The sequence below is a fragment of the Loxodonta africana genome, chromosome 21 (genome assembly GCF_030014295.1).
Source record: "Loxodonta africana isolate mLoxAfr1 chromosome 21, mLoxAfr1.hap2, whole genome shotgun sequence".
Classification (NCBI taxonomy): Eukaryota; Metazoa; Chordata; class Mammalia; order Proboscidea; family Elephantidae; genus Loxodonta; species Loxodonta africana.
Window position 1 is genome coordinate 66,333,641 of NC_087362.1, and position 14,079 is coordinate 66,347,719.

Genomic DNA, 14,079 nt, shown 5'->3' on the forward strand with positions numbered 1-14,079 from the left:
CTCCTTACACGGCCCTGTTTCTGTTTTGTTTTTTTTTATTACCTGAAGGAGTAAAGTGCTGTACCAGGTGGCGGTGGCTGAAGGTGTTTTATGAAGAGGGCAGCCTTGCCTTCAGTTTCTCTAGCCCCCGGTTCTTCTAGCCCCCCTCTAGCCATGGCACCAGATCTTTCTCAAGGAAGCTGCATCACCCTTGCCTTCTGGGAAGTGTTCCAGGCAGAGAAACCCTCCTTTGCCACTCCGCGTGTCTATTTCAAGTTCGTGTCGATTTCTTGTTTCTTTTGCTTTGGTTACAGCCAAGGAAACCCTATGGAGCAGTTTTATTCTGTAACACGTGGGGTTGCCATGAGTTGGAATCAACTCCATAGCAAGGGGTTGCTCTGTAGCTGGTAGAGGGGGTCTTCAGGGCCACTGGCTTTCAGAGCTCAGCGGCCCTTTCCCTTGCGTGGTTTGTGCAAGTTGGTCTGGGGTGGGGGGCGGGCAGTAGGAGGAGGTGAAGGAGGAGGGATTGCATTGGGACCATCATCAGAACCGAAGAAGGAGCTTTTGCATCAGCATCAAGGCCTCGGCCTCTGAGCCTCCCCCAGACTGTGACCATGTGAGCATCTTAAAGTGCTTAAAGCAAGACTCAGGCAGAAACCGTTGGCGGGGGGGGGGGGGTGGCAGAGGGCGGGTCCCATTTACAAGTCTCCCTGCCCCCTCCCTTCCCCAGCTTGTCTGAAAGGGACACAGAAATGTCGATTGTCTCTAGCTCGGTCACTCTGCTAACCCAATCAATCCATAGGAAAAGAAGAGATTCAATTGACTGATCCTCACATATTTAATGATTGCTGCTATCTGACCGGGATGCGTTTCTCAGGCAGTGCCTGTCACAAACTATCGATAGTCTTTTAATCCCACGTTACTTAGTGCTGGCTTTCTTTCTCCCCAAGATGGCCCATCTCAGATGATTCCTGAGCTTGCACAGCAAGAAAACGAGATGTCGGATGGCCCTTCTTCACTATTGGATGATTGGGTTTAATTCCTGGCTTATGGATTTTTCAAGAGATGTGGTTTCTGATGTACACAATTCCATGATTTCCAACCCTACCGTTTAACTTCTAGGAATGTCTCTGCTAATCAGAGGGGACGCCATGAAATTCTTGGACAAAAAAAAAAAACCTCTAAGTTTGTCTCTATTTGCAATGATACTATGTGTGTAATGCTAATATTCACTACTATTTTTGGAGTCTTTGCTTTGTACGTTTTGTTTGATTTTATAGTCACAGAAATCCTAAAAGGTCGACATTTTCACTATCTCTGTTTTATGATAAGGACCCTGAGGTGCAGGGAGGTTAGGGAACGTGCCCAAGGTCACCTGGCTAGCCCATGGCCACGCTAGGATGCCAGCCATGCCACCAAACCACACATATGGAGTGATTCACCACTGTCCGTTGAGAAATAAAACTTACATATGCTACTGAATGCTGTATGTGATGGGTACATGCCCTGTGATAATATTTGATTAAGATGCTGGGTTTAACTCTACATCAGTTATGATCTCCTTTGTCCCTTTGCAGCCTTGAGAATGTAGAGTCTCCAAGATATACCGGATGTTGCTAGTTGGTCAATATCCCAACTAGCGATATTGTTGTTGTTAGCTGCTGTTGAGTTGGCTCCTGACCCATAGCAACCCTGTGCAGAAGGTGCTAGAATTCCATGGAAGCATATTCTAGCATGGCAGCGATAGGAGGCCATATAGCTTGTGGTTTTAAGAGTATGGCCTTGGGCACCAGAGACCTGGCTCAAGTCTCAACTCTGTCACTTACAAGCTGCATGGCCTTGGTAGTGTGTGTCTTACCACCCTAAGCCCCCAAGTCCTTATCTGCCAAGGAATATCCACCTGTTGTGGATTGAATTGTGTCCCCCAAAAATGCGTGTCAACTTGGCCAGGCCATGATTCCCAGTATTGTGTGATTGTCCACCATTTTGTCATCTGATGTGATTTTCCTGTTGGTGGTGGTGGTGGCTAATTCTTTTCAGAAGTAGACCGCCGAGTCCTTCTTCCTAGTTTGTCTTAGTCTGGAAGCTCAGCTGAAACCTGTCTGCCATGGATGACCCTGCTGGTATCTGAATACTGATGGCATAGCTTCCAGCATCACAGCAACAGGCAAGTCCCCACAGTATGACAAACTGACAGACATGTGGCAGGGTGATTTTCCTATGTGTTGTAAATCCTACCTCTATGATGTTAATAAGGCAGGATTAGTGGCAGTTATGTTAATGAAGCAGGACTCAATCTACAAGATTAAGTTGTATTTTAAGTCCATCTCTTTCGAGATATAAAAGAGAGAAGCAAACAGAGAGACAGAGGGGCCTCCAACCACCAAGAATGAAGAGCCAGGAGGAGAGTGTATCCATTGGACCCGTGATGCCTGCGCTGAGAAGCTCCTAGACAGGGGAAGATTGATGACAAGGAGCTTCCCCTACAGCTGACAGAGAGAGGAAGCCTTCCCGTGCTGGCACCCTGAATTTGGACTTCTAGCCTCCTAAACTATGAGAGAATAAATTTCTCTTTGTTAAAGCCACCCACTTGTGTCATTTCTGTTATAGCAGCACTAGGTGACTAAGACACCACCTCATAGGGTAGCTGCAAGAGCTAAAGGAGATAGTGGGCTGGAAGTGCTTAGTACTTGAGTTAGGCACAAAGTAATTGCTAACTAAACACCAGCTGCTTTTGTGATCGAATTTCCATTTTAGAAAGCTCTTTCTGGGACAGAGAGACTGGAAGAAATGCAGGCTGTAAGTGGGGAGGCAAATTAGGACACAAAGAGGGGAATCAGTCATGAAAGCCTGAGCTCTGGTCGAAGCAATGGATGGAGAGAGATATTAAGGAGGTGAAATTTGCAGTCACCGTTTAGAAGTAGGTGAGGGACATCAAGAAGTCTGACTTCCCAACTTCTGGTCTGGCAATTGGGTGGACAATGGTGTCATTCCCTGGGATAGCAATTGTAAGAAAAGTCACAGGCTTGGGAGTACACAATGAGCGTGGTCTGGGAGGTGTTGGGTTTGAGGTGTTTATGGCCCCATCCGTGGTGCTGCCTGGAAGGTACTTAAATAAATGAGTCTAGACTTTGGAGAGGGAGCCCTGGTAGCCCAATGGTTAAACACTTGGCCACTAACCAAAAGGTTGGCAGTTTGAACCCACCCAGGCAGTTCAAGGGACAAAAGGCCTGGTGCTCTACTCCCATGAAGGCTACAGCATAGGAAAACCTGTAAAACAGGTCTACTCTGTTCTAGAGGGCCATTGTGAGTCAGAATAGACTTGACGGCAAGCAACAACAACAGACTTTTGAGACAGCTGCTAACCAAAAAGTCAGCAGTTCGGATCCACCAGGTGCTTATTGAAAACCCTATGGGGCAGCTCTACTCTGTCCTGTAGGGTTGCTATGAGTCTGAATCGACTCCAGAGGCAGTGGATTTGGTTTTGGTTTTTTACTTTCAAAAGGATTGAAAGGTTCCCATACCCTGGAGCATAATTTATTCTTCCTTTGTACTTTCTACAGAACCTCCCAAAGGACCAAGTCCAGATAATCCTACCCATCCATTAAAGACAGCCAAGAACAGGTGGCCCTCTCCCCCAAGAAACCTTCTCTGAGCACTCCTCAGCCCAGAGTGCTCCCTTTCCCCTGGACTCTTACAGTGTGACTTTTGCTTTGAGGGTCATTTTGTAAATGCCGTACAAAGGGATGGTCAAGGCTGGTGTACAAGTGTCCTGTTTCAGCCAGGTTATAAACTCCTGGATGGCAGGACTGCTCCTCCTGTGTCACCACCCTCCTCCCATGCCTGACACGGGGCTGGGGCCTCTTACTGACTGAGTGGCGACTGGTAAGTGGGAGGCTTTCTTGAGTGGATTCTGCCCCCCAGAAAGCTCGAAGGCTTTCTGCTTTGTCTTCTAGGACTACAGGAAGGAGAGCCTTGCTCTTAACTCACATGGAAAGGGATGTCTGATAGGGATGTGAGACACCAAGGAGACCCCAGATGTCTGCTCTGAGCTCACAGGGCCTGGCTTTGGCGGGGTGGAGACTGATGGTGTGGATGTCCCAGCCCCCAAGGGCTCTCTGAGGCCAAGGCTTTTTCAGCTCAGCCCTGAGTCCTGCCTAGTAAACACACAGCTTTCTCCTCCAAGGCGCTGAGAACGTGGAGCCCAGGGAGGCGCTGACTTTTTCTACGGCTTTATTCCCCCGACCCCCAGCCCAGCCTTCCATACATCATACTAGACTCTCCCCCGCCCTGCACATTCCTGCCTCCAGCATTTGATCTATGGTCTATAAGTAGATGTAATGAAATGCCAAGTTTCTTTAAAAAGAAAACTACACACCCCGGAAGACTTGACCTGGGGATCGTCCAATAACAAAGATGCTCTGCTCATCCAGGCTGGGCTGGGGCATGTTGCCTGCCTTGAGTCCCCAAGTCCCGGATTCCTCCTGGGACCCTGCCTGCGGCTTGGTTTTGCCAATCATTTCTCTCCCAACCTTGATTTATTTTCATTTTGCTCATAGGAAGCCACAAAGAACTTTTTAAAGAGTAACACGAAAAGCGTGAGCTAATAGGCTCCTTCTTCCTCCTAACCCCCTCTCCTTCAGCAGAGAGGCATGCCTGGATTAAGAAAGGATGCCAGAGTTGGTCCTTTCTGGCTTGTGACTGTGTCCCCAGCCCAGGTACTGCAGGAGAAGGCTCTTCCTTTGCCTTTGGGGAAAGTGAGGGAAAAGATACCCAAGGCTCTCCATCCACCTGGGCTGTCCCTTCCTACCCAGAGATTTAATCTCCTTGTTAGCTGCCCTTGAGTTAAGCCCATGGCTGCCCCATGCACAACAGAGCAAAACGCTGCCATGTCAGTTGTGGATTGGACTGTTGTGACCCATAGGGTTTTTACTGGCTGGTTTTCAGAAGTAGATTGCCAGGCCTTTCTTCCTAGTCATTTTACTCTGGAAGCTCTACTGTAGCCTGTTCAGCATCATAGCAACATGCAAGCCTGACAGAAGGCTGGACACACACTGAAGAAAAGCAGGGAATGGAATCCAGGCCTCTCACATGGAAGATGAGAATTCTACCACAGAACCTCTCAAAGGGCACTAGATAATCTTGTAGTCTGCTCCCTAATCAGGGCCTCCACCTTGTCTTCTATAAAACGATGCAATCAGATTGGGCAATTCCTATGAGCAGAGTTGGCGTATCTAAATTGACCAATGAGAGGGGGTAAGCAGGCTTCTGGAGACGTCATTCTTCTTGCTTTATTTAGAGGTGACTCCAGAAGTTACATTCAGAGCCTTGGCCCCCAGCCTGCCCCTTCTACAAGGTCTGCCCAGACCCTGGCTGCAGGCCACCCCCCCGCCCCATCCCTCCCTTTGCCTCCATAATGAATTCTACTTACCGTTCTTCATCTGTCACAGGGTTTCTCAGCTTGGGAAGAACTGACAGTTTGAACCAGATCATTCTTAACTCTTTGTTGAGCAGGGATGTCCCCTGCATTGTAGGATGTTTTGCAGCATCCATGGCCTCTACCTACTAGATGCCAGTAACACACACACACACACACACACACGCACGCACGCGCCATCCCCAGCTGTGACAACCAAGAACATCTCCAGACATTACCAAATGACCCCTGGGGGAGGGTTGCAAAATAGCCCCCGGCTCAAGACCACCACTGTATAACTTCACGGGGGCTGTATTTATTATTGTGTTTTGCCTTTACTCCGAACTCTCACTGGTCAAAAGCGCTGCTTTCTTCATTTCGGCGTGTGCCACAGAGTACGGGGCACGTGGTAGGTGTGTTGAATAGATTGCACTGTTAGGAGACACATTGGTTTCTGGGGCAGATGGACTTTTTGTACTTTTGTACCCTATTCATCCTCTCATTAATAAATCTTTATCAATCACTAGTGGGTACCAGGTGCCTTGGTGCTGGCTATAGACCAGAGGACACATCAGTAAGGGGCAGGGACTTATGGAATGTACTTACATTTTAGTGGGGACAGGGTGGTCAGGACTGATATGAATCAGTAAATAAACAAGTGAGCAAGATCACTTCCCGTAATGATCAACCCTACGGATCACAGGTCTACCCTCCACAGGTAGGGTCACCATGAGTCAGAATCCACTGGATGGAAACTGGTTTATGGATAGAATGAGGAGGTGGGGATGAGGTCCCTGGGTGGGACAACTCATTGAAATGTTGGCAGTTTGAACCTGCCCAGTGGCACCACAGAAGAAAGGCCTGGCAGTCTGCTTCCATAAGATTATAGCCAAGAAGACCCTATGGAGCTTGGCTCTACTCATAACACATGCTGTTGCCATGAGTCGGAATCAACTTGACAGCAATGGGGTTGGCTTGGCTTTAGGGTGGGGATGTCTTAGATGGGATGGTAGGTAACACCTCTCCTAGAAGGTGACATTTGAGCTATCACTAAAACTTAGGTAGAAAAGCAGAGGTACTTATAAAGTATGGTATTTGCTTTTCCATCCATTTCCTGGTGCCGGGTGCTTAGTAGGTGCTCAGTAAATAATTGGTGGTGGAGTGAATGCTCTCCTTTCTATAGGAGAGCGGGGGCTGCCCCTTGAATTCTAGTTATACGTTCTAGAACGTCGGCCAATAGGGTGCAATGGTACAGTGTTTGTGGGCAAAGTCTGAATCAATCCCTGAATCATCCTGTCTCCACTCAGTTCTGTTTTTACAAAGAGAGTTTCTTTGAAATAGATGGGGCAACAATCTCTCCAATCAATCGTTTAATCACGCATCCATCATCGCAGTCATTTAAAACCTGAAACTGCATCTCTCGCTCTGGCCATTTCCCGGCCCAGGTGTGAACCCCAGGAACGACTGGGGGGAACATGCGAGCTCTCCACCCAGTCATCTACCTTGCGGATCAAACGCGCTGGCTCCAAGGACCGGGTAACGTTACTATTGTGCCCGGATGAGAAGGCCCCGTTCCGGCCCCCACCCACAGCAGGGGGGAAGGAAAAAGAGCTTAACCATTAATAACCCTAACTTGCATTTCTAGTGCCTTGAAAATGAGAATTTTGCCCTTTTTTCCCTGGGAGTAAATTGGGTCAGAGTGTTCCCAGAATTTACATTTCAATTAAAAATACAATAATAACACATTGTGCTAATAGTGAATGATTCCGAACCCGGGGAAGATGACACCGCCTGCTACTTTGTTCATGAAAAGCCCCTTCATTCGGACGGGCGCACATCAGCGGTAACAAATCTCCTGTCTTGTTCTGGGTCTCTGCCGGGGGAAGGGGGCAGGAAGGGGTGGGGCTGGGGCTTTGATCCGAGGCGAGCTGCATGGCCCCGAGTTCGGCTTGGCTTCTTTTCCGAAGTCCAGTTTTCAAAATCCAACCTGACTTTGTTTGTAAATTGGGGCAATGAAAAAAAAAAGTTATTTTTATGTATCTATTTATTGCTTTTCTAGGCAATAGCTGAAGGAGCCCTGGTGGCGCAAACGGTTATGCGCTCAGCTGCTAACAGAAAGGTTGGCAGTTTGAACCTACCCAGAAGCTCCGAGGGAGAAAGACCTGGCAATCTGCTCCTATAAAGATTACAGCCAAGAAAAACCCATGGGGCAGTTCTGCTCTGTCTCATGGGGTGGCTAGGAGTCAGCCAATAGTATCAGAGAGCTGCCAACCCCATGCCCCCTTTGTGGATGGATTTAAATTTAAACTCCCCCTCCCCCAAAAACAAACAAACAAACAAAAAACCTGAGTTTCTGTGGAAATGGCTCCAGCACACGGTGGCCCCATGTGTGTGTCAGAGTAGACCAGTGCTCCATAGAGTTTTCAATGGCTGAGTTTTCAGAAGCAGATCACCAGGCCTTTCTTCCTAGAGGCCTCTGGGTGAACTCGAACCCCCAGCTTCTCTGTTAGCAGCCCAGCCTGTTAACCTTTTGCACCACCCAGGGACTTTGACTTTAAAAACAACCCCCTTTGATTATCCCCTGGGGTTGGAATCTGACAGAAACTTCTTCAGCCCAGAGCAGCATCACAACCTGAGTGCCTGGGAATACTTTTTCCTTGAGAAAAATGATGTCATGTCAAAGGGATGGTGATTGTGAAGAGAAATCTGTGACTTTTTTTGAGAAGACACTCAGCGCATGGATTTTTAGACTCGGCCTAATAATCCCCCTACTATCCCTTTCTCTAGATGCCTGAGACACAACCAAGTGAAAGGCAGAAGGCCATACTTGTAGGCCAGCCAGGAGAAACTGTCTGGCAGGTGGGTGCTTGGAGGCCATCTCCAGGATCACTGAGAAAGAGCTGTATTCTTGTGGCAACTGCCGTAATAAATACAGGCTGACGATTTGGGTTCACAGGTTGTTTCTGAAAAGAAATAGCCCATTTCTGCTTTCATCAGAAAACAAACTTTATATGTGGGGGAAGAAAGAACGTCACTGAGCACCCAGTCTCCAGGGGGGAAATTCCAAGAGCAGCTGGGTGAGTAGTGGGCGGCCAGTGCTTGGACCCTCTGAATCTTGACCCAACCAGTTGCCGTTGAGTGGACTCCAGCCCATGGCGACCCCATGTGTGTCTGAGTAGAACTGTGCTCCGTAGGGTTTTCAATGGCTGATTTTTCAGAAGTAGGTTGCCAGGAATTGCTTGCGATTCGATGGGCCCCCGGTGGATCTGGTAGTCCCTGTCACTCCCACCTGGCCTGTGCCGGGTAAAGCAAAGGGGAAGCATCCTGGGGCAGACGGTAAATGCAGACTGTGGTTCTCCATTGTGTACAATTCAAAACCTTTTCGCGGATTTCAAATATATAGATAGAAATTGGAGATAAAATGCTTCAAATACACGGGAGACTGGATACAGTAGCCACTTTGAAATGCGCACAGAAACCAGTGCCGGGGACATCCAGAGCTGCAGTGGGGCCCAGAGGGGGTTGAGAACTGGACTGAAGGTGACGCACTGGCTCCTTCCACATTTAGAAAGTGACTGCCCTGCCGGTAACAGTCCTGAGACTGGGCCTCTAGCTGTTTCTGAGTCATTGAAGGAAGACAAAGATCATCAAGTTTCAGGTCCCCAAGCTTTGAGGTTTAATAATTATCAGAGTGTAATTAGCATTTCCTGCAGAGTCACACTTTGTTTGCTATGACACTTGTTTTATGTCAAAATGTGGGCCAGGGTACCTTGGGTATAGATAACACACAGAGGCGGCATTTGGCATTCATTAATGTCAGCCAGCTATTTCCTTTTCATTGTCTTTAAGAATCCGGACTGTCTACCTCCACATTCACGGTGGACACTGAGAGGGCCACCTCACCTCACCGCTTACATAAACGTGACTTTGCTATTCCACTGTCTTCATTAGCCCAGCTTTACTTTTCCAGGAGAGTCCTGCTCAAGCAAATGGTTGCACTGTTTATTACGGGAACTTCCCAAAAGACCCATCTGTTCTTTGAGGGAAAGCTTCAACAGTTGGTGCCCCAAGAGTCTTTTGAACCCATCCTCTCAAAATTCTTGCCTCGCTGTTTCCACCAATCCTGAACTGATATAGCCTAATTCTTACCCTAACTTAATCAAGTCCCTGCCTTAAACCAAACTTCCAATTCTCAGTAAGTTCTGACCTTACTCTTCTCACTGTAAGACACCACCAAAACTCTTCCAAGACAAGGAACTCTCTTACCGTGGTGAGAAATAAAGTCAGCTTTGACCTATTAACAAGTTGTGTTGGTAATATACGGGGAGCCAGGTATGGACATCTTTCCGTCCTTCTGATTACCTGCTTGGGAGAAAGTCTCTGTTGGGTGCTAACTTGTCTTTACCACCTTCCTAATTTTTCCTAATCCCCCTTTTTTGATAGAGAGTAGGCCTTGGGCTCAGAGTTTTGTCTAGGCAACAATTTCAAGCTAAAATAAAGTCATATTGTTTTGTTTTAATTATATTAATTTTTAATTCACTTGAGAAGTGTTACCAAACTAAAATATAAACACTGTGTAATAAATAACTGAATTGTGCTGTTGTTGTTAGGTGCCATTGAGTTGATCGTGACAGTGTAGTACTGCCTCATAGAGTTTCCTAGGCTCTAATCTTTACTGAAGCAGATTGCCTGGGTAGATTTGAACTGCCAACATTGTAGGTTAGCTTCCAAGCACTTAACTATTGGGCCACCAGGGCTCCTTAGCTAAGTAGCACCCATTGCCTTCAAGTTGATTCCGACTCATAGTGACTTTATGGGACACAGTGGAGCTGCCTCACAGGGTTTCCAAGGTTATAAGTGGAAGCAGATTACCACATCTTTCTTCTGTGGAGTGGCTGGTGTGCTCGAACCACCCACCTTTTAGTTAGCAGCTGATCACTTAACCACTGCACATCAGGGCTCAAGGCTTATAATAAGCACGGCTTATACTACATGGAAACCCTGGCGGCATAGTTGTTAACAGCTATAGCTGTTAACCAAAAGGTTGGCAGTTTAAATCCACCAGGCGCCCCTTGGAAACTCTATGGAGCAGTTCTACTCTGTCCTATAGGGTCACTGTGAGTCAGAATTGACTCGATGGCAGCGGGCTATAATACATAGCTGGTCCCTTGATTCCCCCACCCACCTCAACCCCAGAATGTCAATTCCCTGATGCAACCGTTGTCAATTCTCATAGCTGGTGTCTTCTGGTATTTTCCCATCAGTTCTTCTAAATGACATGCTATGCTACTATTTCCTGATTTCCTCACTTATCGAGTAGATATTATTAAGTTCTAAATATAAACAATGAGCGTTCTCTAATGCTACTTATTGCTCATATATATAGCCCCTCTCTCTAACCTCCCACCATAGGTGTGTTGCATTTTTTATTAAAACCAGATTTAGTATTTTCATTATCATGAATGGGTAAATACTATTCACAACTTCGTCGAGTAGTGTCTTAGGATGTCATTCTCCCCTGGCCTTTGCCTCCTTTTGCTTGACATTCTTTGAACGTCTGGGTGACTCTTCCCACACCCTCCAATAACTCTGTACAAAGGCCCTCAATCCAATTTTACACCCGGCCACACCTGTCAGTTAATCCGCCAGTTCCACTTCTTCCTGGAGACAGCCCTCCTGGAGCTGTCCATCCTACCGCCCCATCTCATCTCCTTGCTCCCCAGGTCTACAACACAGCTGTCATCCTGGGACTTCCCTCTGCCCTTGTTCTGTGCGTGAGCCCCTGTACCCTGGATCTCATGTCTTCATCTTTCTTGCTTTACTCCCTTGTTTTGGTGGAGCACATCCTCTGATATGCTCCTGAGAAAGGGTGCTTAGGAGGCAAGTTTTGTCACCTTGCATACCCCAAAAAAGCCTTTATTTGTCTCTTACGTTGGGTTGATAGTTTGGCTGTGTATAAAATTCCAGGTTTGAAGTCATTTGCTCTTGGAATTTTAGGTTAAGTGCTAGGCCGCTAATCAAAAAAGTCGGCAGTTCAAATCCACCAACTCCTCCTTGGAAGCCCTATGGGGCAGTTCTACTCTGCCCTTACAGGGTTGCTATGAGTCAGAACCTACTTCACAGCAATGTGTTTTTGGTATTCAATTGGCTTTCAGTGTTTCTGAAGAAATGTCCACTGCCTCACTCATTGCCAATTACTTACATAAGTGACCTGTTTTGTTTTCTCTCTAGAAGATTTTAGGCTCTTCTTTCTATTCCTGTACTCTGAAATTCATGATTATATTCCTTGATGTGGCTGTTCACTCATTCTGCTAGGCATTTGGTGGCCCTTTCAATCAGAAAACCCAAGTCTTTAGTTTCTGAAAAATTTTCTTGTATTTTTTAAAAATAATTGCCTCTGCCTGTATCCTCTATTTCCTCTTTCTGCTATGTCTATTATTCAGATGGCAGACAGGAAACATTCACTCATTTTCTTACCCTTTGCTCTTCTCCAACTTTTCGACCTTTTCCTTGCTCTCTGAATGTTCCTTTTTATAGTTTTATAGTTTTGTGAACGTAGCAGAAGCTACAATACCCAACGATATCCCCTTGGGCCTGACCTTTTTGTACAGGCAGGCCAACTTCCCACCACTGATGGAGACCGTGACAGCCAGGTAGAAGAACACTGTCATTGCTGGGTGCTGTCGAGCTGATTCTGACTCATTCATGACTCCCTGTGACAGAGTAGAACTGCCCATAGAATTTTCTTGGCTCTAATCCTTATGGAACCAGATTGCCAGATTTTCTCCTGCAGAACATCAACCTTTTGGTTAGGAGCCGAGTGCTGAACCATTGCACCATCAGGTTTCCTTAGTAGAACACCGAGGATTTGTTATTGTTGTTAGTTGCATTTACAAATTTTAACTTGTGTCTTAGAGGTTTTTGGTGATGGAAGGACCAATTTCATTAGCAATAAGCTTGCAATCTTCTGCTGGAGTGGGGAGAGTGGTCCCTGACAGGGGGCTAATGAGGGAGGGAACTAGGGGTCTGACAGATTCTAATTCAGACTTTCCATTCATCCCCCTGGTTTTTGCCCTTTCTGAACTCCCACCTTTCCAGGAGGCTTCTCAGGATACCACTGCTCAGAACGACTTATCTCTTTACTTCCCTCTCCCAAGCCTACATGGCAGGTACTCCTAATTCATTTTCTCTCTAAACCAAAAAAAGAAAAAAAAAACAAGCCCATTGCCGCCGAGTTGATTTCGACTCATCGCAACCCTATAGGACAGAGTAGAACTGCCCCATAGAGTTTCCAAGGAGCACCTGGCGGATTTGAACCGCCAACCTTTTGTTGCTGTAGGGTTTCCATTTTCTCACTAGCTTCCAGAATTTTGTTGATGTCTGTCATTTGCTATTCACTTCTGTTCTCTTTAGTCCTGTGGGTTTATGCTTTTTTTTTTTTTTTTTTCTAATTCCTTAACTGTCATTTGATTAGGGTTTCAGGACTGAGCACAGTAATATGTTTGTGTTTAATCCACCATGAACTCCCATTGTGCTTATTTTTATAGTCATGGTCTATTTATGGCATGCAATATTGTTTTTCCAGTTTGGGCAGTGATACAAAGTTTTCTTCAGAAATAAATGTAATCATATTTTTTCTACAAAAGTGAGTAAAGTCAACAACAAAAAATTAAAGAGAATGTGGGGTATGGCCAAAATCATGGTGGTAATATGAAAATGACAGGGATATGAAAATTACTGATCAGAACATCATATTCCCTGCTCTGACGGATAAGACAATTACTCCTGAGGTTTCCTCTCTGGCCATCCCTGGGAAGGACAAGGACTCAGATGCTGAGATGGTCATCGAATTCATAATCAGAGAATGCACCGAGTGTCCCATAAGTCAAGGATGGTATAGGTTTGGGAATGCGTAACTCCTAAAGTATCCCCCAAACTGACCTCAGAATGGGCCTCTGGAGAAGAAAGAGAGTTAAGGACACGGTCAAAGTGAGAGAAGTGGTTTCTGGGCACTCATGAAGAGTCATCCCCTGGCCATCTGGCCAGGAGGAAGCATGGTTCCTGGCCTACTGGGATCCAGTCACCTGGAAAAGGAGCATGTGACTAGGGCCATGATAGCAATAGTCCCTGGACATGTTCAGGGATCACAGTGTGGACTCCAGAGGTTGGTGTGGGAGCTCCTTCTGAGTAGACCTGGTATTTAGTTGCTCACGGATACCACCCTGATGGCCCCAGGTAGCTGGCCATTGGTGATGGAAGAAGCTCATTGGGTATTCTCACAGAATATTCAACCCCCAAGAGCCCTTTCACATTTCATTTGCTTTGTGTTTTGTCTTTTTTTTTTTGTCCATTCCTCCTTTTTGTTTTTTTTTACTGTTGTAAAAACACAGGTAACACAACATTTGTCAATTGAACATGTTTCATGTGTACAATTCAGCGACATCAGTTACGTCAATCATTTTGTGCAACCATCACCAGTATACGTTGCCAAATTTTCCATCACCATAAACAGATATGCAAAGCTTTCTAAGCAATAACTCCCTTTTTTCCCCTCCCTCCTGCCCCTGGTAACCACTATTAAACTCTGATCTCTCTACATTTGCCTCTTCTAGATATTTCATATGAGTGAGATCATACAATATTTGCCCTTTTGTTATTGAGTTATTACACTCAGAAGAATGTTT